The sequence below is a fragment of the Musca autumnalis genome, unplaced genomic scaffold (assembly GCF_047663935.1).
Source record: "Musca autumnalis isolate F117 unplaced genomic scaffold, ASM4766393v1 scaffold_2, whole genome shotgun sequence".
NCBI lineage: Eukaryota > Metazoa > Arthropoda > Insecta > Diptera > Muscidae > Musca > Musca autumnalis.
The window spans coordinates 80613702-80637694 of record NW_027411755.1 but is presented as its reverse complement, the minus strand read 5'-3'; the positions used below and the strand labels follow the sequence as shown (position 1 = coordinate 80637694).

General features: G+C 28.4%; 24 non-coding genes across 24 annotated transcripts; all 24 read left to right on the top strand.

The window, feature by feature from the left end:
• The first annotated feature begins 185 nt into the window (after positions 1 to 185).
• Positions 186 to 304, top strand: LOC141395785 (5S ribosomal RNA). Its single transcript, XR_012410906.1, has one exon. It is a non-coding gene; the product is annotated as a 5S ribosomal RNA (ribosomal RNA).
• A 685-nt stretch (positions 305 to 989) lies between these two features.
• LOC141395784 (5S ribosomal RNA) lies at positions 990 to 1108 on the top strand. Its single transcript, XR_012410905.1, has one exon. It is a non-coding gene; the product is annotated as a 5S ribosomal RNA (ribosomal RNA).
• A 4465-nt stretch (positions 1109 to 5573) lies between these two features.
• Positions 5574 to 5692, top strand: LOC141395783 (5S ribosomal RNA). The gene has a single exon (XR_012410904.1). It is a non-coding gene; the product is annotated as a 5S ribosomal RNA (ribosomal RNA).
• Positions 5693 to 6377: 685 nt separating this feature from the next.
• On the top strand, positions 6378 to 6496 carry LOC141395782 (5S ribosomal RNA). Its single transcript, XR_012410903.1, has one exon. It is a non-coding gene; the product is annotated as a 5S ribosomal RNA (ribosomal RNA).
• Positions 6497 to 7181: 685 nt separating this feature from the next.
• LOC141395781 (5S ribosomal RNA) lies at positions 7182 to 7300 on the top strand. Its single transcript, XR_012410902.1, has one exon. It is a non-coding gene; the product is annotated as a 5S ribosomal RNA (ribosomal RNA).
• A 685-nt stretch (positions 7301 to 7985) lies between these two features.
• LOC141395779 (5S ribosomal RNA) lies at positions 7986 to 8104 on the top strand. Its single transcript, XR_012410900.1, has one exon. It is a non-coding gene; the product is annotated as a 5S ribosomal RNA (ribosomal RNA).
• Positions 8105 to 8789: 685 nt separating this feature from the next.
• Positions 8790 to 8908, top strand: LOC141395778 (5S ribosomal RNA). The gene has a single exon (XR_012410899.1). It is a non-coding gene; the product is annotated as a 5S ribosomal RNA (ribosomal RNA).
• A 684-nt stretch (positions 8909 to 9592) lies between these two features.
• LOC141395777 (5S ribosomal RNA) lies at positions 9593 to 9711 on the top strand. The gene has a single exon (XR_012410898.1). It is a non-coding gene; the product is annotated as a 5S ribosomal RNA (ribosomal RNA).
• A 685-nt stretch (positions 9712 to 10396) lies between these two features.
• LOC141395776 (5S ribosomal RNA) lies at positions 10397 to 10515 on the top strand. Its single transcript, XR_012410897.1, has one exon. It is a non-coding gene; the product is annotated as a 5S ribosomal RNA (ribosomal RNA).
• Positions 10516 to 12133: 1618 nt separating this feature from the next.
• On the top strand, positions 12134 to 12252 carry LOC141395775 (5S ribosomal RNA). Its single transcript, XR_012410896.1, has one exon. It is a non-coding gene; the product is annotated as a 5S ribosomal RNA (ribosomal RNA).
• Positions 12253 to 12937: 685 nt separating this feature from the next.
• On the top strand, positions 12938 to 13056 carry LOC141395774 (5S ribosomal RNA). The gene has a single exon (XR_012410895.1). It is a non-coding gene; the product is annotated as a 5S ribosomal RNA (ribosomal RNA).
• Positions 13057 to 13741: 685 nt separating this feature from the next.
• LOC141395773 (5S ribosomal RNA) lies at positions 13742 to 13860 on the top strand. The gene has a single exon (XR_012410894.1). It is a non-coding gene; the product is annotated as a 5S ribosomal RNA (ribosomal RNA).
• Positions 13861 to 14545: 685 nt separating this feature from the next.
• LOC141395771 (5S ribosomal RNA) lies at positions 14546 to 14664 on the top strand. Its single transcript, XR_012410893.1, has one exon. It is a non-coding gene; the product is annotated as a 5S ribosomal RNA (ribosomal RNA).
• Positions 14665 to 15349: 685 nt separating this feature from the next.
• On the top strand, positions 15350 to 15468 carry LOC141395770 (5S ribosomal RNA). The gene has a single exon (XR_012410892.1). It is a non-coding gene; the product is annotated as a 5S ribosomal RNA (ribosomal RNA).
• Positions 15469 to 16153: 685 nt separating this feature from the next.
• LOC141395769 (5S ribosomal RNA) lies at positions 16154 to 16272 on the top strand. The gene has a single exon (XR_012410891.1). It is a non-coding gene; the product is annotated as a 5S ribosomal RNA (ribosomal RNA).
• A 685-nt stretch (positions 16273 to 16957) lies between these two features.
• Positions 16958 to 17076, top strand: LOC141395767 (5S ribosomal RNA). The gene has a single exon (XR_012410889.1). It is a non-coding gene; the product is annotated as a 5S ribosomal RNA (ribosomal RNA).
• Positions 17077 to 17761: 685 nt separating this feature from the next.
• Positions 17762 to 17880, top strand: LOC141395766 (5S ribosomal RNA). The gene has a single exon (XR_012410888.1). It is a non-coding gene; the product is annotated as a 5S ribosomal RNA (ribosomal RNA).
• Positions 17881 to 18565: 685 nt separating this feature from the next.
• Positions 18566 to 18684, top strand: LOC141395765 (5S ribosomal RNA). The gene has a single exon (XR_012410887.1). It is a non-coding gene; the product is annotated as a 5S ribosomal RNA (ribosomal RNA).
• A 685-nt stretch (positions 18685 to 19369) lies between these two features.
• LOC141395764 (5S ribosomal RNA) lies at positions 19370 to 19488 on the top strand. Its single transcript, XR_012410886.1, has one exon. It is a non-coding gene; the product is annotated as a 5S ribosomal RNA (ribosomal RNA).
• A 685-nt stretch (positions 19489 to 20173) lies between these two features.
• Positions 20174 to 20292, top strand: LOC141395763 (5S ribosomal RNA). Its single transcript, XR_012410885.1, has one exon. It is a non-coding gene; the product is annotated as a 5S ribosomal RNA (ribosomal RNA).
• Positions 20293 to 20978: 686 nt separating this feature from the next.
• On the top strand, positions 20979 to 21097 carry LOC141395761 (5S ribosomal RNA). The gene has a single exon (XR_012410883.1). It is a non-coding gene; the product is annotated as a 5S ribosomal RNA (ribosomal RNA).
• A 685-nt stretch (positions 21098 to 21782) lies between these two features.
• LOC141395760 (5S ribosomal RNA) lies at positions 21783 to 21901 on the top strand. The gene has a single exon (XR_012410882.1). It is a non-coding gene; the product is annotated as a 5S ribosomal RNA (ribosomal RNA).
• A 685-nt stretch (positions 21902 to 22586) lies between these two features.
• LOC141395759 (5S ribosomal RNA) lies at positions 22587 to 22705 on the top strand. The gene has a single exon (XR_012410881.1). It is a non-coding gene; the product is annotated as a 5S ribosomal RNA (ribosomal RNA).
• Positions 22706 to 23390: 685 nt separating this feature from the next.
• Positions 23391 to 23509, top strand: LOC141395758 (5S ribosomal RNA). The gene has a single exon (XR_012410880.1). It is a non-coding gene; the product is annotated as a 5S ribosomal RNA (ribosomal RNA).
• Positions 23510 to 23993: the final 484 nt, after the last annotated feature.

The following is a 23993-nucleotide window of genomic DNA, read 5'->3' as shown; positions in this document are numbered from 1 at the left end:
AAATTAATACATACTGGTTATGTTCACTAATAACTAAAGGAAACAGTCAACATTTTCCTTTATAAAACGAAAATAAAACTTCTTGTTCGTTTGTGTGTTTGTGTGCAATAAGTAAACGAAATTGTTTTAAACACACAAGCAATGAAATCAATGGCCATATGAAGCAAAATAAACTATGTTTCTTCGCCAACGACCATACCACGCTGAGTACATCGGTTCTCGTCCGATCACCGAAATTAAGCAGCGTCGGGCGCGGTTAGTACTTAGATGGGGGACCGCTTGGGAACACCGCGTGTTGTTGGCATTGTCCAAAATTTTTTTATTTTATTTTATTTTCTTTTTTATTTTTCTCTATTAAATAAAAAAAGAATGAAGTCGATATCTTCATTTTTAACCGAAATAGAGCCAAAATAAAAAACTCAACTGCCTATTATTTTAAGGTAAATGTAAAACATTCGCTATTGATTATGCTCAGTTGTACGTAACTAGATACAATAGTCTATGATTTCCTTTGTAAAACAAAAGTAAAATTCTTTATAAATTTGTTTCGTTTCTCAAAAAACGTAATTTAAGGAGGCAAATTTTCGCAAAATGCATTTATTTTTAACAATATTTAAGAAATTTTAACATTTATTAAAAAACAAGAATTTTTATTGTAAAATTCTTTAAAAAAATTGTCTATATTTCCAAAAAAAGGTAATTTAAGGAGCCAAATTTTCCCAAAATACATTTATTTTTAGCAATATTTAATAAATTTTAACATTTATTAAAAAAACTACAATTTTTGTTAGATTTTTTGATGCCAAATTAATACATACTGGTTATGTTCACTAATAACTAAAGGAAACAGTCAACATTTTCCTTTATAAAACGAAAATAAAACTTCTTGTTCGTTTGTGTGTTTGTGTGCAATAAGTAAACGAAATTGTTTTAAACACACAAGCAATGAAATCAATGGCCATATGAAGCAAAATAAACTATGTTTCTTCGCCAACGACCATACCACGCTGAGTACATCGGTTCTCGTCCGATCACCGAAATTAAGCAGCGTCGGGCGCGGTTAGTACTTAGATGGGGGACCGCTTGGGAACACCGCGTGTTGTTGGCATTGTCCAAAATTTTTTTATTTTATTTTATTTTCTTTTTTATTTTTCTCTATTAAATAAAAAAAGAATGAAGTCGATATCTTCATTTTTAACCGAAATAGAGCCAAAATAAAAAACTCAACTGCCTATTATTTTAAGGTAAATGTAAAACATTCGCTATTGATTATGCTCAGTTGTACGTAACTAGATACAATAGTCTATGATTTCCTTTGTAAAACAAAAGTAAAATTCTTTATAAATTTGTTTCGTTTCTCAAAAAACGTAATTTAAGGAGGCAAATTTTCGCAAAATGCATTTATTTTTAACAATATTTAAGAAATTTTAACATTTATTAAAAAACAAGAATTTTTATTGTAAAATTCTTTAAAAAAATTGTCTATATTTCCAAAAAAAGGTAATTTAAGGAGCCAAATTTTCCCAAAATACATTTATTTTTAGCAATATTTAATAAATTTTAACATTTATTAAAAAAACTACAATTTTTGTTAGATTTTTTGATGCCAAATTAATACATACTGGTTATGTTCACTAATAACCCAGATAGCATTTAGAAGACTGTTTTTTCAAAAATCACATTGAGGAGTCTTTTTAGAGTCCTTTTGGTGATCAAAAATTGATTAAGTCGCTTGTGTGATCAGAAAGGGACTCGAAAGTGACTCCCTGTAATGATTAAAAAGAGTTCAATTTAAAATACAACAACAAATGTGTAGCAATCACAACCCAGATAGCATTTAGAAGACTGTTTTTTCAAAAATCACATTGAGGAGTCTTTTTAGAGTCCTTTTGGTGATCAAAAATTGATTAAGTCGCTTGTGTGATCAGAAAGGGACTCGAAAGTGACTCCCTGTAATGATTAAAAAGAGTTCAATTTAAAATACAACAACAAATGTGTAGCAATCACAAATAAATCATTGAGGTGTTTAAAATGTGACAATTTTTTGTTATTTATTGTCACATTTTGATCATCTGGAAGATTGAAAAATGCTTAATCAAAAAAGGGTCATACAGGTGTTTGAAAAGTGATTATAATTATGTATACTCTGATCATATTTTGAACAGTTAGGTGATTAAAAACTGATTGCTTTGTTTTATTTTTATTTGGTTGTAAATAAAAAAATAAAATTCTCATATACACTTTCTACAAAATTTTGATATAAATGTAACGTATAATATTAAAGGTACAGACAAACACAACACAACAGGTTTTGCCAAGTGAAATGAAGAAGCAGTATACTAACCACCAAGCAACATAAATGATAATTAAAAGACATAACAAAGCAGAAAAGACTATAAAACAAAGGAAAGAAACAAAGAAGAATAAAAATAAATTTTTTTAATTTATTTCGTCTAACAAAAAGACTCATAAATGACTCCCTAAAGACTCATAAATGATTATTAACATGACTCTAAAAAGACTCGAAAAAGGGTCCGAAATTAATCAACAAAACACCAATAAATGATTGAAATACGACTCGAAAAAGACTCATTTGTGATTTGTTTAGAAGAGTCGCCTGGGGTTATGTTTTCCTACCGACTAAGGAGTCATTTATGATCAGAAAATGAGCTCATATTCTAGCTTTTTAATCGTGCAGTCGGATCAAAAAAGACTCGAATTTGATTAAAATTTTCAAAAAATGCTGACTGGGAAATAAATCATTGAGGTGTTTAAAATGTGACAATTTTTTGTTATTTATTGTCACATTTTGATCATCTGGAAGATTGAAAAATGCTTAATCAAAAAAGGGTCATACAGGTGTTTGAAAAGTGATTATAATTATGTATACTCTGATCATATTTTGAACAGTTAGGTGATTAAAAACTGATTGTTTTGTTTTATTTTTATTTGGTTGTAATTATTTATAAATAAAAAAATAAAATTCTCATATGGTAAATTTCAAATTTCCTTTACAATTACATAGAAAAAAAATTAAAAACTTTTTTGGCGAGCACATCCGCCATTTTTGGTACATGGGTTAAGAAAAAAATCGTGGTTTCAAATCTGTTCGCGTTCACAAAATTGGATGCTGCACTCAAAAGTTATATGCGGTTTTACTCTCTTGTAAAGAAAAAATATTTAAAAATTCCTATTGTGTTGTAATAAGAACATGTATATATGAATCGTTAGCAGCATTTGATATCTATCCGTAGATGCTAAAATATTTGCTAAATTTATTTTTATTTTCGCGGAAAATCAAAAAATATTTAAGAAATTACGAATAAATTTTATATATTCTAAATCAGAGGCCAAAAAATCTCTAAAAAAATAATTTAAAAATACGTACAGAATCTAGACAACGCGTAGAAAAATGTGAGACCAAAATTATAAAGATCGCGCTTATAACTTGCATATTACAGCAACAACAAAGAACGAAAACTTATTGTTGGAAATTATTTCAAAAATATATTTTTGGTTAAATACGAAAAATTTGAAAAATAAATGTTGGTAGTTATTCCATTATTTCGCTAAATTTCCATCCAAATCCTGAAGTATTTTGCTTAAACTTCTACGAAAAAAGTAATTAGTCATCGTGAAAGTATATTTGCTTTCTGTGATAAACAATAGAAATAAGAAGTACAGAGTAATATTGAAATCACAATCAAAGAAAAAACACAAAAGTTAAAAAGCGTGTAATTCGCGAATCCGTTTAAATCAGTTGAGGTGCATGTGCTTTTCGGATACAGGGAGCCCATGTCTATCAATATGCATGGATTTTCCCATGTTTCATTCAGCGGCCAAAGTGTGCCATCAGTTGCATCTTACTATTCAAAAAACATTCAAGTGGGCAAAAATTGCGCGATGTGCATATGATTATAAGGTGCATCCGATTTCAATGGCCGCCTATTAAAAATACGTCAATATAAATGATTTTAGACAGATTCGTCAAGAACTGCGGATGTGCCACCACATCCTATTTTGGGATAAATAGGGATATTACTCCCGAATCTTTGTAATTTGTGACACACCTTTTTGGCAAATATTATAATCGCGTATAAAGGATTAAATTTATGTAAAAATAATCAAAGAAAATCGCGGTTCAATTCGCGGAATTGTCAAAATATATTTTTGCAGATTTTCCTACTTTCAAGGTATCTATATCCGGCGTTTTAGTGGATGGATTTGACCGCGGAAGAGCTCATTAGATCCGGAACGTAAAAAAACTAAAATCACGCGGGGTTCAGGGGTACCTGTACGACAGTTGTAAATTTTAAAACCAAAAAATAGGTTTTTGCAGAAAATTTACGGACCAAATTTTCGTCTTTGGACTTCTATTACTAGGAAGCTGCACGGAGCACACTCATGAGATATACATCGAACGACGTGGAATCGCGAGTTCTACAATCCTATAAACTAGTTTCGATTATTATCTAGATGCACCATCTAATTATAAGAAAAATTCGAAAAACACTGAAATCAAAACTTCAAAATGTCAGCATCGATTTTAGGGGGATACAGTGTATATATCGAAAAGTCATACACTAGAAACACATTGCCTAAGGGGTATTCTTTAGTTCTTTCTTTGAGCATAGGTTTGAATTTTCCGTGGTTTGGCCAGAAATCAAGAAAGAACACAAAAAAACTTGTAAACTTCAACACATTTTTCCCATTTTTTTATTTTACCACCAGCGCAGCTTCCACGAAAATTATTTGTTATGGTCCATATTATGAGATCGTAGCTAAAACACTTCAATATATATAAATGTATTCATATTTTATAAAATATATTAACAGTTCGCGACTTATTAAATGGTGAACCTCAACTTCAACGATTGCAAAACTTTTTTGAATATTACCATATACACTTTCTACAAAATTTTGATATAAATGTAACGTATAATATTAAAGGTACAGACAAACACAACACAACAGGTTTTGCCAAGTGAAATGAAGAATCAGTATACTAACCACCAAGCAACACAAAGGATAATTAAAAGACATAACAAAACAGAAAAGACTATAAAACAAAGGAAAGAAACAAAGAAGAATAAAAAGAAAATTTTTTTAATTTATTTCGTCTAACAAAAAGACTCAAAAATGACTCCCTAAAGACTCATAAATGATTATAAACATGACTCTAAAAAGACTCGAAAAAGGGTCCGAAATTAATCAACAAAACACCAATAAATGATTGAAATACGACTCGAAAAAGACTCATTTGTGATTTGTTTAGAAGAGTCGCCTGAGGTTATGTTTTCCTACCGACAAAGGAGTCATTTATGATCAGAAAATGAGCTCATATTCTAGCTTTTTAATCGTGCAGTCGGATCAAAAAAGACTCGAATTTGATTAAAATTTTCAAAAAATGCTGACTGGGAACTAAAGGAAACAGTCAACATTTTCCTTTATAAAACGAAAATAAAACTTCTTGTTCGTTTGTGTGTTTGTGTGCAATAAGTAAACGAAATTGTTTTAAACACACAAGCAATGAAATCAATGGCCATATGAAGCAAAATAAACTATGTTTCTTCGCCAACGACCATACCACGCTGAGTACATCGGTTCTCGTCCGATCACCGAAATTAAGCAGCGTCGGGCGCGGTTAGTACTTAGATGGGGGACCGCTTGGGAACACCGCGTGTTGTTGGCATTGTCCAAAATTTTTTTATTTTATTTTATTTTCTTTTTTATTTTTCTCTATTAAATAAAAAAAGAATGAAGTCGATATCTTCATTTTTAACCGAAATAGAGCCAAAATAAAAAACTCAACTGCCTATTATTTTAAGGTAAATGTAAAACATTCGCTATTGATTATGCTCAGTTGTACGTAACTAGATACAATAGTCTATGATTTCCTTTGTAAAACAAAAGTAAAATTCTTTATAAATTTGTTTCGTTTCTCAAAAAACGTAATTTAAGGAGGCAAATTTTCGCAAAATGCATTTATTTTTAACAATATTTAAGAAATTTTAACATTTATTAAAAAACAAGAATTTTTATTGTAAAATTCTTTAAAAAAATTGTCTATATTTCCAAAAAAAGGTAATTTAAGGAGCCAAATTTTCCCAAAATACATTTATTTTTAGCAATATTTAATAAATTTTAACATTTATTAAAAAAACTACAATTTTTGTTAGATTTTTTGATGCCAAATTAATACATACTGGTTATGTTCACTAATAACTAAAGGAAACAGTCAACATTTTCCTTTATAAAACGAAAATAAATCTTCTTGTTCGTTTGTGTGTTTGTGTGCAATAAGTAAACGAAATTGTTTTAAACACACAAGCAATGAAATCAATGGCCATATGAAGCAAAATAAACTATGTTTCTTCGCCAACGACCATACCACGCTGAGTACATCGGTTCTCGTCCGATCACCGAAATTAAGCAGCGTCGGGCGCGGTTAGTACTTAGATGGGGGACCGCTTGGGAACACCGCGTGTTGTTGGCATTGTCCAAAATTTTTTTATTTTATTTTATTTTCTTTTTTATTTTTCTCTATTAAATAAAAAAAGAATGAAGTCGATATCTTCATTTTTAACCGAAATAGAGCCAAAATAAAAAACTCAACTGCCTATTATTTTAAGGTAAATGTAAAACATTCGCTATTGATTATGCTCAGTTGTACGTAACTAGATACAATAGTCTATGATTTCCTTTGTAAAACAAAAGTAAAATTCTTTATAAATTTGTTTCGTTTCTCAAAAAACGTAATTTAAGGAGGCAAATTTTCGCAAAATGCATTTATTTTTAACAATATTTAAGAAATTTTAACATTTATTAAAAAACAAGAATTTTTATTGTAAAATTCTTTAAAAAAATTGTCTATATTTCCAAAAAAAGGTAATTTAAGGAGCCAAATTTTCCCAAAATACATTTATTTTTAGCAATATTTAATAAATTTTAACATTTATTAAAAAAACTACAATTTTTGTTAGATTTTTTGATGCCAAATTAATACATACTGGTTATGTTCACTAATAACTAAAGGAAACAGTCAACATTTTCCTTTATAAAACGAAAATAAAACTTCTTGTTCGTTTGTGTGTTTGTGTGCAATAAGTAAACGAAATTGTTTTAAACACACAAGCAATGAAATCAATGGCCATATGAAGCAAAATAAACTATGTTTCTTCGCCAACGACCATACCACGCTGAGTACATCGGTTCTCGTCCGATCACCGAAATTAAGCAGCGTCGGGCGCGGTTAGTACTTAGATGGGGGACCGCTTGGGAACACCGCGTGTTGTTGGCATTGTCCAAAATTTTTTTATTTTATTTTATTTTCTTTTTTATTTTTCTCTATTAAATAAAAAAAGAATGAAGTCGATATCTTCATTTTTAACCGAAATAGAGCCAAAATAAAAAACGCAACTGCCTATTATTTTAAGGTAAATGTAAAACATTCGCTATTGATTATGCTCAGTTGTACGTAACTAGATACAATAGTCTATGATTTCCTTTGTAAAACAAAAGTAAAATTCTTTATAAATTTGTTTCGTTTCTCAAAAAACGTAATTTAAGGAGGCAAATTTTCGCAAAATGCATTTATTTTTAACAATATTTAAGAAATTTTAACATTTATTAAAAAACAAGAATTTTTATTGTAAAATTCTTTAAAAAAATTGTCTATATTTCCAAAAAAAGGTAATTTAAGGAGCCAAATTTTCCCAAAATACATTTATTTTTAGCAATATTTAATAAATTTTAACATTTATTAAAAAAACTACAATTTTTGTTAGATTTTTTGATGCCAAATTAATACATACTGGTTATGTTCACTAATAACTAAAGGAAACAGTCAACATTTTCCTTTATAAAACGAAAATAAAACTTCTTGTTCGTTTGTGTGTTTGTGTGCAATAAGTAAACGAAATTGTTTTAAACACACAAGCAATGAAATCAATGGCCATATGAAGCAAAATAAACTATGTTTCTTCGCCAACGACCATACCACGCTGAGTACATCGGTTCTCGTCCGATCACCGAAATTAAGCAGCGTCGGGCGCGGTTAGTACTTAGATGGGGGACCGCTTGGGAACACCGCGTGTTGTTGGCATTGTCCAAAATTTTTTTATTTTATTTTATTTTCTTTTTTATTTTTCTCTATTAAATAAAAAAAGAATGAAGTCGATATCTTCATTTTTAACCGAAATAGAGCCAAAATAAAAAACTCAACTGCCTATTATTTTAAGGTAAATGTAAAACATTCGCTATTGATTATGCTCAGTTGTACGTAACTAGATACAATAGTCTATGATTTCCTTTGTAAAACAAAAGTAAAATTCTTTATAAATTTGTTTCGTTTCTCAAAAAACGTAATTTAAGGAGGCAAATTTTCGCAAAATGCATTTATTTTTAACAATATTTAAGAAATTTTAACATTTATTAAAAAACAAGAATTTTTATTGTAAAATTCTTTAAAAAAATTGTCTATATTTCCAAAAAAAGGTAATTTAAGGAGCCAAATTTTCCCAAAATACATTTATTTTTAGCAATATTTAATAAATTTTAACATTTATTAAAAAAACTACAATTTTTGTTAGATTTTTTGATGCCAAATTAATACATACTGGTTATGTTCACTAATAACTAAAGGAAACAGTCAACATTTTCCTTTATAAAACGAAAATAAAACTTCTTGTTCGTTTGTGTGTTTGTGTGCAATAAGTAAACGAAATTGTTTTAAACACACAAGCAATGAAATCAATGGCCATATGAAGCAAAATAAACTATGTTTCTTCGCCAACGACCATACCACGCTGAGTACATCGGTTCTCGTCCGATCACCGAAATTAAGCAGCGTCGGGCGCGGTTAGTACTTAGATGGGGGACCGCTTGGGAACACCGCGTGTTGTTGGCATTGTCCAAAATTTTTTTATTTTATTTTATTTTCTTTTTATTTTTCTCTATTAAATAAAAAAAGAATGAAGTCGATATCTTCATTTTTAACCGAAATAGAGCCAAAATAAAAAACTCAACTGCCTATTATTTTAAGGTAAATGTAAAACATTCGCTATTGATTATGCTCAGTTGTACGTAACTAGATACAATAGTCTATGATTTCCTTTGTAAAACAAAAGTAAAATTCTTTATAAATTTGTTTCGTTTCTCAAAAAACGTAATTTAAGGAGGCAAATTTTCGCAAAATGCATTTATTTTTAACAATATTTAAGAAATTTTAACATTTATTAAAAAACAAGAATTTTTATTGTAAAATTCTTTAAAAAAATTGTCTATATTTCCAAAAAAAGGTAATTTAAGGAGCCAAATTTTCCCAAAATACATTTATTTTTAGCAATATTTAATAAATTTTAACATTTATTAAAAAAACTACAATTTTTGTTAGATTTTTTGATGCCAAATTAATACATACTGGTTATGTTCACTAATAACTAAAGGAAACAGTCAACATTTTCCTTTATAAAACGAAAATAAAACTTCTTGTTCGTTTGTGTGTTTGTGTGCAATAAGTAAACGAAATTGTTTTAAACACACAAGCAATGAAATCAATGGCCATATGAAGCAAAATAAACTATGTTTCTTCGCCAACGACCATACCACGCTGAGTACATCGGTTCTCGTCCGATCACCGAAATTAAGCAGCGTCGGGCGCGGTTAGTACTTAGATGGGGGACCGCTTGGGAACACCGCGTGTTGTTGGCATTGTCCAAAATTTTTTTATTTTATTTTATTTTCTTTTTTATTTTTCTCTATTAAATAAAAAAAGAATGAAGTCGATATCTTCATTTTTAACCGAAATAGAGCCAAAATAAAAAACTCAACTGCCTATTATTTTAAGGTAAATGTAAAACATTCGCTATTGATTATGCTCAGTTGTACGTAACTAGATACAATAGTCTATGATTTCCTTTGTAAAACAAAAGTAAAATTCTTTATAAATTTGTTTCGTTTCTCAAAAAACGTAATTTAAGGAGGCAAATTTTCGCAAAATGCATTTATTTTTAACAATATTTAAGAAATTTTAACATTTATTAAAAAACAAGAATTTTTATTGTAAAATTCTTTAAAAAAATTGTCTATATTTCCAAAAAAAGGTAATTTAAGGAGCCAAATTTTCCCAAAATACATTTATTTTTAGCAATATTTAATAAATTTTAACATTTATTAAAAAAACTACAATTTTTGTTAGATTTTTTGATGCCAAATTAATACATACTGGTTATGTTCACTAATAACTAAAGGAAACAGTCAACATTTTCCTTTATAAAACGAAAATAAAACTTCTTGTTCGTTTGTGTGTTTGTGTGCAATAAGTAAACGAAATTGTTTTAAACACACAAGCAATGAAATCAATGGCCATATGAAGCAAAATAAACTATGTTTCTTCGCCAACGACCATACCACGCTGAGTACATCGGTTCTCGTCCGATCACCGAAATTAAGCAGCGTCGGGCGCGGTTAGTACTTAGATGGGGGACCGCTTGGGAACACCGCGTGTTGTTGGCATTGTCCAAAATTTTTTTATTTTATTTTATTTTCTTTTTTATTTTTCTCTATTAAATAAAAAAAGAATGAAGTCGATATCTTCATTTTTAACCGAAATAGAGCCAAAATAAAAAACTCAACTGCCTATTATTTTAAGGTAAATGTAAAACATTCGCTATTGATTATGCTCAGTTGTACGTAACTAGATACAATAGTCTATGATTTCCTTTGTAAAACAAAAGTAAAATTCTTTATAAATTTGTTTCGTTTCTCAAAAAACGTAATTTAAGGAGGCAAATTTTCGCAAAATGCATTTATTTTTAACAATATTTAAGAAATTTTAACATTTATTAAAAAACAAGAATTTTTATTGTAAAATTCTTTAAAAAAATTGTCTATATTTCCAAAAAAAGGTAATTTAAGGAGCCAAATTTTCCCAAAATACATTTATTTTTAGCAATATTTAATAAATTTTAACATTTATTAAAAAAACTACAATTTTTGTTAGATTTTTTGATGCCAAATTAATACATACTGGTTATGTTCACTAATAACTAAAGGAAACAGTCAACATTTTCCTTTATAAAACGAAAATAAAACTTCTTGTTCGTTTGTGTGTTTGTGTGCAATAAGTAAACGAAATTGTTTTAAACACACAAGCAATCCCAATAGAAAATTAAGTCTTCGATGACATTTTCGTCGACGATTCGTTAATGAAATTTCCGAAATTGTCATGCACGACACGATGCATGACAATTTCTTGCAATGTGTCACCAGAAAAAAACAAAAAATACTCAAACGAAATATGCTATGAAAAAATTGTACATATCTAGAAATTGTTAATATTTTAATACGACTGAAATCGTTCAAACATTTCGTTTTGAATTAAAAATTCGCGACATGTTTCTAAATAGCGGGAGGTAAGTGATAAATAGTATGGCTGACATACGTATTAACTTTAAAACAATGATTTTTGTTTGTTTCTTTAACACAGGATGAAACAATCAACATAGAATTGGACATTTTTATTTGGAGTCTATTACATTGGAACGCGATCCTGGAAACAATTAAAGGGAAGTATATAAATGACATATATACATATATTTATACATCACAAGATTGTGCATAATGTTTTATTCTTTGCAGAATTCGCCAAATTATCTTGCCGTCCTAGGAGTTGTTGTTCAAGAGAGTCTTGGGCCATTCTGGATTATAGACCACACTGCCGCGGAAATGCTTTTATATTATGTAGTTTATTTTTATATGTACATAAATTTTATATTTTTTATGTTAATAAAATTTTAAAAACATACATATGTATGTAAATAAATTTATCTTTTGGGGATCGTTGGTGACAAATTGCAAGACACTGTCGTCAAAAGGGTCGTTAACGAAATGTAGGGTTTTTGTCTTCAAAGTCGTCGTCGACGACAGCTTCGCTTACCTTGTCGCCCATGTTGTCGTGCATGAATACTGGGACACTTGTGTGAAAATGTCGTCAATGATCCCAAAGGGCTGTCTGCAAAGAGTCGTGAACGAATTGGAAATGTCGTGCACGAGTCATCAATGTTGTCTTGAAGACACTTTCTATTGGGATGAAATCAATGGCCATATGAAGCAAAATAAACTATGTTTCTTCGCCAACGACCATACCACGCTGAGTACATCGGTTCTCGTCCGATCACCGAAATTAAGCAGCGTCGGGCGCGGTTAGTACTTAGATGGGGGACCGCTTGGGAACACCGCGTGTTGTTGGCATTGTCCAAAATTTTTTTATTTTATTTTATTTTCTTTTTTATTTTTCTCTATTAAATAAAAAAAGAATGAAGTCGATATCTTCATTTTTAACCGAAATAGAGCCAAAATAAAAAACTCAACTGCCTATTATTTTAAGGTAAATGTAAAACATTCGCTATTGATTATGCTCAGTTGTACGTAACTAGATACAATAGTCTATGATTTCCTTTGTAAAACAAAAGTAAAATTCTTTATAAATTTGTTTCGTTTCTCAAAAAACGTAATTTAAGGAGGCAAATTTTCGCAAAATGCATTTATTTTTAACAATATTTAAGAAATTTTAACATTTATTAAAAAACAAGAATTTTTATTGTAAAATTCTTTAAAAAAATTGTCTATATTTCCAAAAAAAGGTAATTTAAGGAGCCAAATTTTCCCAAAATACATTTATTTTTAGCAATATTTAATAAATTTTAACATTTATTAAAAAAACTACAATTTTTGTTAGATTTTTTGATGCCAAATTAATACATACTGGTTATGTTCACTAATAACTAAAGGAAACAGTCAACATTTTCCTTTATAAAACGAAAATAAAACTTCTTGTTCGTTTGTGTGTTTGTGTGCAATAAGTAAACGAAATTGTTTTAAACACACAAGCAATGAAATCAATGGCCATATGAAGCAAAATAAACTATGTTTCTTCGCCAACGACCATACCACGCTGAGTACATCGGTTCTCGTCCGATCACCGAAATTAAGCAGCGTCGGGCGCGGTTAGTACTTAGATGGGGGACCGCTTGGGAACACCGCGTGTTGTTGGCATTGTCCAAAATTTTTTTATTTCATTTTATTTTCTTTTTTATTTTTCTCTATTAAATAAAAAAAGAATGAAGTCGATATCTTCATTTTTAACCGAAATAGAGCCAAAATAAAAAACTCAACTGCCTATTATTTTAAGGTAAATGTAAAACATTCGCTATTGATTATGCTCAGTTGTACGTAACTAGATACAATAGTCTATGATTTCCTTTGTAAAACAAAAGTAAAATTCTTTATAAATTTGTTTCGTTTCTCAAAAAACGTAATTTAAGGAGGCAAATTTTCGCAAAATGCATTTATTTTTAACAATATTTAAGAAATTTTAACATTTATTAAAAAACAAGAATTTTTATTGTAAAATTCTTTAAAAAAATTGTCTATATTTCCAAAAAAAGGTAATTTAAGGAGCCAAATTTTCCCAAAATACATTTATTTTTAGCAATATTTAATAAATTTTAACATTTATTAAAAAAACTACAATTTTTGTTAGATTTTTTGATGCCAAATTAATACATACTGGTTATGTTCACTAATAACTAAAGGAAACAGTCAACATTTTCCTTTATAAAACGAAAATAAAACTTCTTGTTCGTTTGTGTGTTTGTGTGCAATAAGTAAACGAAATTGTTTTAAACACACAAGCAATGAAATCAATGGCCATATGAAGCAAAATAAACTATGTTTCTTCGCCAACGACCATACCACGCTGAGTACATCGGTTCTCGTCCGATCACCGAAATTAAGCAGCGTCGGGCGCGGTTAGTACTTAGATGGGGGACCGCTTGGGAACACCGCGTGTTGTTGGCATTGTCCAAAATTTTTTTATTTTATTTTATTTTCTTTTTTATTTTTCTCTATTAAATAAAAAAAGAATGAAGTCGATATCTTCATTTTTAACCGAAATAGAGCCAAAATAAAAAACTCAACTGCCTATTATTTTAAGGTAAATGTAAAACATTCGCTATTGATTATGCTCAGTTGTACGTAACTAGATACAATAGTCTATGATTTCCTTTGTAAAACAAAAGTAAAATTCTTTATAAATTTGTTTCGTTTCTCAAAAAACGTAATTTAAGGAGGCAAATTTTCGCAAAATGCATTTATTTTTAACAATATTTAAGAAATTTTAACATTTATTAAAAAACAAGAATTTTTATTGTAAAATTCTTTAAAAAAATTGTCTATATTTCCAAAAAAAGGTAATTTAAGGAGCCAAATTTTCCCAAAATACATTTATTTTTAGCAATATTTAATAAATTTTAACATTTATTAAAAAAACTACAATTTTTGTTAGATTTTTTGATGCCAAATTAATACATACTGGTTATGTTCACTAATAACTAAAGGAAACAGTCAACATTTTCCTTTATAAAACGAAAATAAAACTTCTTGTTCGTTTGTGTGTTTGTGTGCAATAAGTAAACGAAATTGTTTTAAACACACAAGCAATGAAATCAATGGCCATATGAAGCAAAATAAACTATGTTTCTTCGCCAACGACCATACCACGCTGAGTACATCGGTTCTCGTCCGATCACCGAAATTAAGCAGCGTCGGGCGCGGTTAGTACTTAGATGGGGGACCGCTTGGGAACACCGCGTGTTGTTGGCATTGTCCAAAATTTTTTTATTTTATTTTATTTTCTTTTTTATTTTTCTCTATTAAATAAAAAAAGAATGAAGTCGATATCTTCATTTTTAACCGAAATAGAGCCAAAATAAAAAACTCAACTGCCTATTATTTTAAGGTAAATGTAAAACATTCGCTATTGATTATGCTCAGTTGTACGTAACTAGATACAATAGTCTATGATTTCCTTTGTAAAACAAAAGTAAAATTCTTTATAAATTTGTTTCGTTTCTCAAAAAACGTAATTTAAGGAGGCAAATTTTCGCAAAATGCATTTATTTTTAACAATATTTAAGAAATTTTAACATTTATTAAAAAACAAGAATTTTTATTGTAAAATTCTTTAAAAAAATTGTCTATATTTCCAAAAAAAGGTAATTTAAGGAGCCAAATTTTCCCAAAATACATTTATTTTTAGCAATATTTAATAAATTTTAACATTTATTAAAAAAACTACAATTTTTGTTAGATTTTTTGATGCCAAATTAATACATACTGGTTATGTTCACTAATAACTAAAGGAAACAGTCAACATTTTCCTTTATAAAACGAAAATAAAACTTCTTGTTCGTTTGTGTGTTTGTGTGCAATAAGTAAACGAAATTGTTTTAAACACACAAGCAATGAAATCAATGGCCATATGAAGCAAAATAAACTATGTTTCTTCGCCAACGACCATACCACGCTGAGTACATCGGTTCTCGTCCGATCACCGAAATTAAGCAGCGTCGGGCGCGGTTAGTACTTAGATGGGGGACCGCTTGGGAACACCGCGTGTTGTTGGCATTGTCCAAAATTTTTTTATTTTATTTTATTTTCTTTTTTATTTTTCTCTATTAAATAAAAAAAGAATGAAGTCGATATCTTCATTTTTAACCGAAATAGAGCCAAAATAAAAAACTCAACTGCCTATTATTTTAAGGTAAATGTAAAACATTCGCTATTGATTATGCTCAGTTGTACGTAACTAGATACAATAGTCTATGATTTCCTTTGTAAAACAAAAGTAAAATTCTTTATAAATTTGTTTCGTTTCTCAAAAAACGTAATTTAAGGAGGCAAATTTTCGCAAAATGCATTTATTTTTAACAATATTTAAGAAATTTTAACATTTATTAAAAAACAAGAATTTTTATTGTAAAATTCTTTAAAAAAATTGTCTATATTTCCAAAAAAAGGTAATTTAAGGAGCCAAATTTTCCCAAAATACATTTATTTTTAGCAATATTTAATAAATTTTAACATTTATTAAAAAAACTACAATTTTTGTTAGATTTTTTGATGCCAAATTAATACATACTGGTTATGTTCACTAATAACTAAAGGAAACAGTCAACATTTTCCTTTATAAAACGAAAATAAAACTTCTTGTTCGTTTGTGTGTTTGTGTGCAATAAGTAAACGAAATTGTTTTAAACACACAAGCAATGAAATCAATGGCCATATGAAGCAAAATAAACTATGTTTCTTCGCCAACGACCATACCACGCTGAGTACATCGGTTCTCGTCCGATCACCGAAATTAAGCAGCGTCGGGCGCGGTTAGTACTTAGATGGGGGACCGCTTGGGAACACCGCGTGTTGTTGGCATTGTCCAAAATTTTTTTATTTTATTTTATTTTCTTTTTTATTTTTCTCTATTAAATAAAAAAAGAATGAAGTCGATATCTTCATTTTTAACCGAAATAGAGCCAAAATAAAAAACTCAACTGCCTATTATTTTAAGGTAAATGTAAAACATTCGCTATTGATTATGCTCAGTTGTACGTAACTAGATACAATAGTCTATGATTTCCTTTGTAAAACAAAAGTAAAATTCTTTATAAATTTGTTTCGTTTCTCAAAAAACGTAATTTAAGGAGGCAAATTTTCGCAAAATGCATTTATTTTTAACAATATTTAAGAAATTTTAACATTTATTAAAAAACAAGAATTTTTATTGTAAAATTCTTTAAAAAAATTGTCTATATTTCCAAAAAAAGGTAATTTAAGGAGCCAAATTTTCCCAAAATACATTTATTTTTAGCAATATTTAATAAATTTTAACATTTATTAAAAAAACTACAATTTTTGTTAGATTTTTTGATGCCAAATTAATACATACTGGTTATGTTCACTAATAACTAAAGGAAACAGTCAACATTTTCCTTTATAAAACGAAAATAAAACTTCTTGTTCGTTTGTGTGTTTGTGTGCAATAAGTAAACGAAATTGTTTTAAACACACAAGCAATGAAATCAATGGCCATATGAAGCAAAATAAACTATGTTTCTTCGCCAACGACCATACCACGCTGAGTACATCGGTTCTCGTCCGATCACCGAAATTAAGCAGCGTCGGGCGCGGTTAGTACTTAGATGGGGGACCGCTTGGGAACACCGCGTGTTGTTGGCATTGTCCAAAATTTTTTTATTTTATTTTATTTTCTTTTTTATTTTTCTCTATTAAATAAAAAAAGAATGAAGTCGATATCTTCATTTTTAACCGAAATAGAGCCAAATTAAAAAACTCAACTGCCTATTATTTTAAGGTAAATGTAAAACATTCGCTATTGATTATGCTCAGTTGTACGTAACTAGATACAATAGTCTATGATTTCCTTTGTAAAACAAAAGTAAAATTCTTTATAAATTTGTTTCGTTTCTCAAAAAACGTAATTTAAGGAGGCAAATTTTCGCAAAATGCATTTATTTTTAACAATATTTAAGAAATTTTAACATTTATTAAAAAACAAGAATTTTTATTGTAAAATTCTTTAAAAAAATTGTCTATATTTCCAAAAAAAGGTAATTTAAGGAGCCAAATTTTCCCAAAATACATTTATTTTTAGCAATATTTAATAAATTTTAACATTTATTAAAAAAACTACAATTTTTGTTAGATTTTTTGATGCCAAATTAATACATACTGGTTATGTTCACTAATAACTAAAGGAAACAGTCAACATTTTCCTTTATAAAACGAAAATAAAACTTCTTGTTCGTTTGTGTGTTTGTGTGCAATAAGTAAACGAAATTGTTTTAAACACACAAGCAATGAAATCAATGGCCATATGAAGCAAAATAAACTATGTTTCTTCGCCAACGACCATACCACGCTGAGTACATCGGTTCTCGTCCGATCACCGAAATTAAGCAGCGTCGGGCGCGGTTAGTACTTAGATGGGGGACCGCTTGGGAACACCGCGTGTTGTTGGCATTGTCCAAAATTTTTTTATTTTATTTTATTTTCTTTTTTATTTTTCTCTATTAAATAAAAAAAGAATGAAGTCGATATCTTCATTTTTAACCGAAATAGAGCCAAATTAAAAAACTCAACTGCCTATTATTTTAAGGTAAATGTAAAACATTCGCTATTGATTATGCTCAGTTGTACGTAACTAGATACAATAGTCTATGATTTCCTTTGTAAAACAAAAGTAAAATTCTTTATAAATTTGTTTCGTTTCTCAAAAAACGTAATTTAAGGAGGCAAATTTTCGCAAAATGCATTTATTTTTAACAATATTTAATAAATTTTAACATTTATTAAAAAACAAGAATTTTTATTGTAAAATTCTTTAAAAAAATTGTCTATATTTCCAAAAAAAGGTAATTTAAGGAGCCAAATTTTCCCAAAATACATTTATTTTTAGCAATATTTAATAAATTTTAACATTTATTAAAAAAACTACAATTTTTGTTAGATTTTTTGATGCCAAATTAATACATACTGGTTATGTTCACTAATAACTAAAGGAAACAGTCAACATTTTCCTTTATAAAACGAAAATAAAACTTCTTGTTCGTTTGTGTGTTTGTGTGCAATAAGTAAACGAAATTGTTTTAAACACACAAGCAATGAAATCAATGGCCATATGAAGCAAAATAAACTATGTTTCTTCGCCAACGACCATACCACGCTGAGTACATCGGTTCTCGTCCGATCACCGAAATTAAGCAGCGTCGGGCGCGGTTAGTACTTAGATGGGGGACCGCTTGGGAACACCGCGTGTTGTTGGCATTGTCCAAAATTTTTTTATTTTATTTTATTTTCTTTTTTATTTTTCTCTATTAAATAAAAAAAGAATGAAGTCGATATCTTCATTTTTAACCGAAATAGAGCCAAATTAAAAAACTCAACTGCCTATTATTTTAAGGTAAATGTAAAACATTCGCTATTGATTATGCTCAGTTGTACGTAACTAGATACAATAGTCTATGATTTCCTTTGTAAAACAAAAGTAAAATTCTTTATAAATTTGTTTCGTTTCTCAAAAAACGTAATTTAAGGAGGCAAATTTTCGCAAAATGCATTTATTTTTAACAATATTTAAGAAATTTTAACATTTATTAAAAAACAAGAATTTTTATTGTAAAATTCTTTAAAAAAATTGTCTATATTTCCAAAAAAAGGTAATTTAAGGAGCCAAATTTTCCCAAAATACATTTATTTTTAGCAATATTTAATAAATTTTAACATTTATTAAAAAAACTACAATTTTTGTTAGATTTTTTGATGCCAAATTAATACATACTGGTTATGTTCACTAATAACTAAAGGAAACAGTCAACATTTTCCTTTATAAAACGAAAATAAAACTTCTTGTTCGTTTGTGTGTTTGTGTGCAATAAGTAAACGAAATTGTTTTAAACACACAAGCAATGAAATCAATGGCCATATGAAGCAAAATAAACTATGTTTCTTCGCCAACGACCATACCACGCTGAGTACATCGGTTCTCGTCCGATCACCGAAATTAAGCAGCGTCGGGCGCGGTTAGTACTTAGATGGGGGACCGCTTGGGAACACCGCGTGTTGTTGGCATTGTCCAAAATTTTTTTATTTTATTTTATTTTCTTTTTTATTTTTCTCTATTAAATAAAAAAAGAATGAAGTCGATATCTTCATTTTTAACCGAAATAGAGCCAAAATAAAAAACTCAACTGCCTATTATTTTAAGGTAAATGTAAAACATTCGCTATTGATTATGCTCAGTTGTACGTAACTAGATACAATAGTCTATGATTTCCTTTGTAAAACAAAAGTAAAATTCTTTATAAATTTGTTTCGTTTCTCAAAAAACGTAATTTAAGGAGGCAAATTTTCGCAAAATGCATTTATTTTTAACAATATTTAAGAAATTTTAACATTTATTAAAAAACAAGAATTTTTATTGTAAAATTCTTTAAAAAAATTGTCTATATTTCCAAAAAAAGGTAATTTAAGGAGCCAAATTTTCCCAAAATACATTTATTTTTAGCAATATTTAATAAATTTTAACATTTATTAAAAAAACTACAATTTTTGTTAGATTTTTTGATGCCAAATTAATACATACTGGTTATGTTCACTAATAACTAAAGGAAACAGTCAACATTTTCCTTTATAAAACGAAAATAAAACTTCTTGTTCGTTTGTGTGTTTGTGTGCAATAAGTAAACGAAATTGTTTTAAACACACAAGCAATGAAATCAATGGCCATATGAAGCAAAATAAACTATGTTTCTTCGCCAACGACCATACCACGCTGAGTACATCGGTTCTCGTCCGATCACCGAAATTAAGCAGCGTCGGGCGCGGTTAGTACTTAGATGGGGGACCGCTTGGGAACACCGCGTGTTGTTGGCATTGTCCAAAATTTTTTTATTTTATTTTATTTTCTTTTTTATTTTTCTCTATTAAATAAAAAAAGAATGAAGTCGATATCTTCATTTTTAACCGAAATAGAGCCAAAATAAAAAACTCAACTGCCTATTATTTTAAGGTAAATGTAAAACATTCGCTATTGATTATGCTCAGTTGTACGTAACTAGATACAATAGTCTATGATTTCCTTTGTAAAACAAAAGTAAAATTCTTTATAAATTTGTTTCGTTTCTCAAAAAACGTAATTTAAGGAGGCAAATTTTCGCAAAATGCATTTATTTTTAACAATATTTAAGAAATTTTAACATTTATTAAAAAACAAGAATTTTTATTGTAAAATTCTTTAAAAAAATTGTCTATATTTCCAAAAAAAAGGTAATTTAAGGAGCCAAATTTTCCCAAAATACATTTATTTTTAGCAATATTTAATAAATTTTAACATTTATTAAAAAAACTACAATTTTTGTTAGATTTTTTGATGCCAAATTAATACATACTGGTTATGTTCACTAATAACTAAAGGAAACAGTCAACATTTTCCTTTATAAAACGAAAATAAAACTTCTTGTTCGTTTGTGTGTTTGTGTGCAATAAGTAAACGAAATTGTTTTAAACACACAAGCAATGAAATCAATGGCCATATGAAGCAAAATAAACTATGTTTCTTCGCCAACGACCATACCACGCTGAGTACATCGGTTCTCGTCCGATCACCGAAATTAAGCAGCGTCGGGCGCGGTTAGTACTTAGATGGGGGACCGCTTGGGAACACCGCGTGTTGTTGGCATTGTCCAAAATTTTTTTATTTTATTTTATTTTCTTTTTTATTTTTCTCTATTAAATAAAAAAAGAATGAAGTCGATATCTTCATTTTTAACCGAAATAGAGCCAAAATAAAAAACTCAACTGCCTATTATTTTAAGGTAAATGTAAAACATTCGCTATTGATTATGCTCAGTTGTACGTAACTAGATACAATAGTCTATGATTTCCTTTGTAAAACAAAAGTAAAATTCTTTATAAATTTGTTTCGTTTCTCAAAAAACGTAATTTAAGGAGGCAAATTTTCGCAAAATGCATTTATTTTTAACAATATTTAAGAAATTTTAACATTTATTAAAAAACAAGAATTTTTATTGTAAAATTCTCTAAAAAAATTGTCTATATTTCCAAAAAAAGGTAATTTAAGGAGCCAAATTTTCCCAAAATACATTTATTTTTAGCAATATTTAATAAATTTTAACATTTATTAAAAAAACTACAATTTTTGTTAGATTTTTTGATGCCAAATTAATACATACTGGTTATGTTCACTAATAACTAAAGGAAACAGTCAACATTTTCCTTTATAAAACGAAAATAAAACTTCTTGTTCGTTTGTGTGTTTGTGTGCAATAAGTAAACGAAATTGTTTTAAACACACAAGCAATGAAATCAATGGCCATATGAAGCAAAATAAACTATGTTTCTTCGCCAACGACCATACCACGCTGAGTACATCGGTTCTCGTCCGATCACCGAAATTAAGCAGCGTCGGGCGCGGTTAGTACTTAGATGGGGGACCGCTTGGGAACACCGCGTGTTGTTGGCATTGTCCAAAATTTTTTTATTTTATTTTATTTTCTTTTTTATTTTTCTCTATTAAATAAAAAAAGAATGAAGTCGATATCTTCATTTTTAACCGAAATAGAGCCAAAATAAAAAACTCAACTGCCTATTATTTTAAGGTAAATGTAAAACATTCGCTGTTGATTATGCTCAGTTGTACGTAACTAGATACAATAGTCTATGATTTCCTTTGTAAAACAAAAGTAAAATTCTTTATAAATTTGTTTCGTTTCTCAAAAAACGTAATTTAAGGAGGCAAATTTTCGCAAAATGCATTTATTTTTAACAATATTTAAGAAATTTTAACATTTATTAAAAAACAAGAATTTTTATTGTAAAATTCTTTAAAAAAATTGTCTATATTTCCAAAAAAAGGTAATTTAAGGAGCCAAATTTTCCCAAAATACATTTATTTTTAGCAATATTTAATAAATTTTAACATTTATTAAAAAAACTACAATTTTTGTTAGATTTTTTGATGCCAAATTAATACATACTGGTTATGTTCACTAATAACTAAAGGAAACAGTCAACATTTTCCTTTATAAAACGAAAATAAAACTTCTTGTTCGTTTGTGTGTTTGTGTGCAATAAGTAAACGAAATTGTTTTAAACACACAAGCAATGAAATCAATGGCCATATGAAGCAAAATAAACTATGTTTCTTCGCCAACGACCATACCACGCTGAGTACATCGGTTCTCGTCCGATCACCGAAATTAAGCAGCGTCGGGCGCGGTTAGTACTTAGATGGGGGACCGCTTGGGAACACCGCGTGTTGTTGGCATTGTCCAAAATTTTTTTATTTTATTTTATTTTCTTTTTTATTTTTCTCTATTAAATAAAAAAAGAATGAAGTCGATATCTTCATTTTTAACCGAAATAGAGCCAAAATAAAAAACTCAACTGCCTATTATTTTAAGGTAAATGTAAAACATTCGCTATTGATTATGCTCAGTTGTACGTAACTAGATACAATAGTCTATGATTTCCTTTGTAAAACAAAAGTAAAATTCTTTATAAATTTGTTTCGTTTCTCAAAAAACGTAATTTAAGGAGGCAAATTTTCGCAAAATGCATTTATTTTTAACAATATTTAAGAAATTTTAACATTTATTAAAAAACAAGAATTTTTATTGTAAAATTCTTTAAAAAAATTGTCTATATTTCCAAAAAAAGGTAATTTAAGGAGCCAAATTTTCCCAAAATACATTTATTTTTAGCAATATTTAATAAATTTTAACATTTATTAAAAAAACTACAATTTTTGTTAGATTTTTTGATGCCAAATTAATACATACTGGTTATGTTCACTAATAACTAAAGGAAACAGTCAACATTTTCCTTTATAAAACGAAAATAAAACTTCTTGTTCGTTTGTGTGTTTGTGTGCAATAAGTAAACGAAATTGTTTTAAACACACAAGCAATGAAATCAATGGCCATATGAAGCAAAATAAACTATGTTTCTTCGCCAACGACCATACCACGCTGAGTACATCGGTTCTCGTCCGATCACCGAAATTAAGCAGCGTCGGGCGCGGTTAGTACTTAGATGGGGGACCGCTTGGGAACACCGCGTGTTGTTGGCATTGTCCAAAATTTTTTTATTTTATTTTATTTTCTTTTTTATTTTTCTCTATTAAATAAAAAAAGAATGAAGTCGATATCTTCATTTTTAACCGAAATAGAGCCAAAATAAAAAACTCAACTGCCTATTATTTTAAGGTAAATGTAAAACATTCGCTATTGATTATGCTCAGTTGTACGTAACTAGATACAATAGTCTATGATTTCCTTTGTAAAACAAAAGTAAAATTCTTTATAAATTTGTTTCGTTTCTCAAAAAACGTAATTTAAGGAGGCAAATTTTCGCAAAATGCATTTATTTTTAACAATATTTAAGAAATTTTAACATTTATTAAAAAACAAGAATTTTTATTGTAAAATTCTTTAAAAAAATTGTCTATATTTCCAAAAAAAGGTAATTTAAGGAGCCAAATTTTCCCAAAATACATTTATTTTTAGCAATATTTAATAAATTTTAACATTTATTAAAAAAACTACAATTTTTGT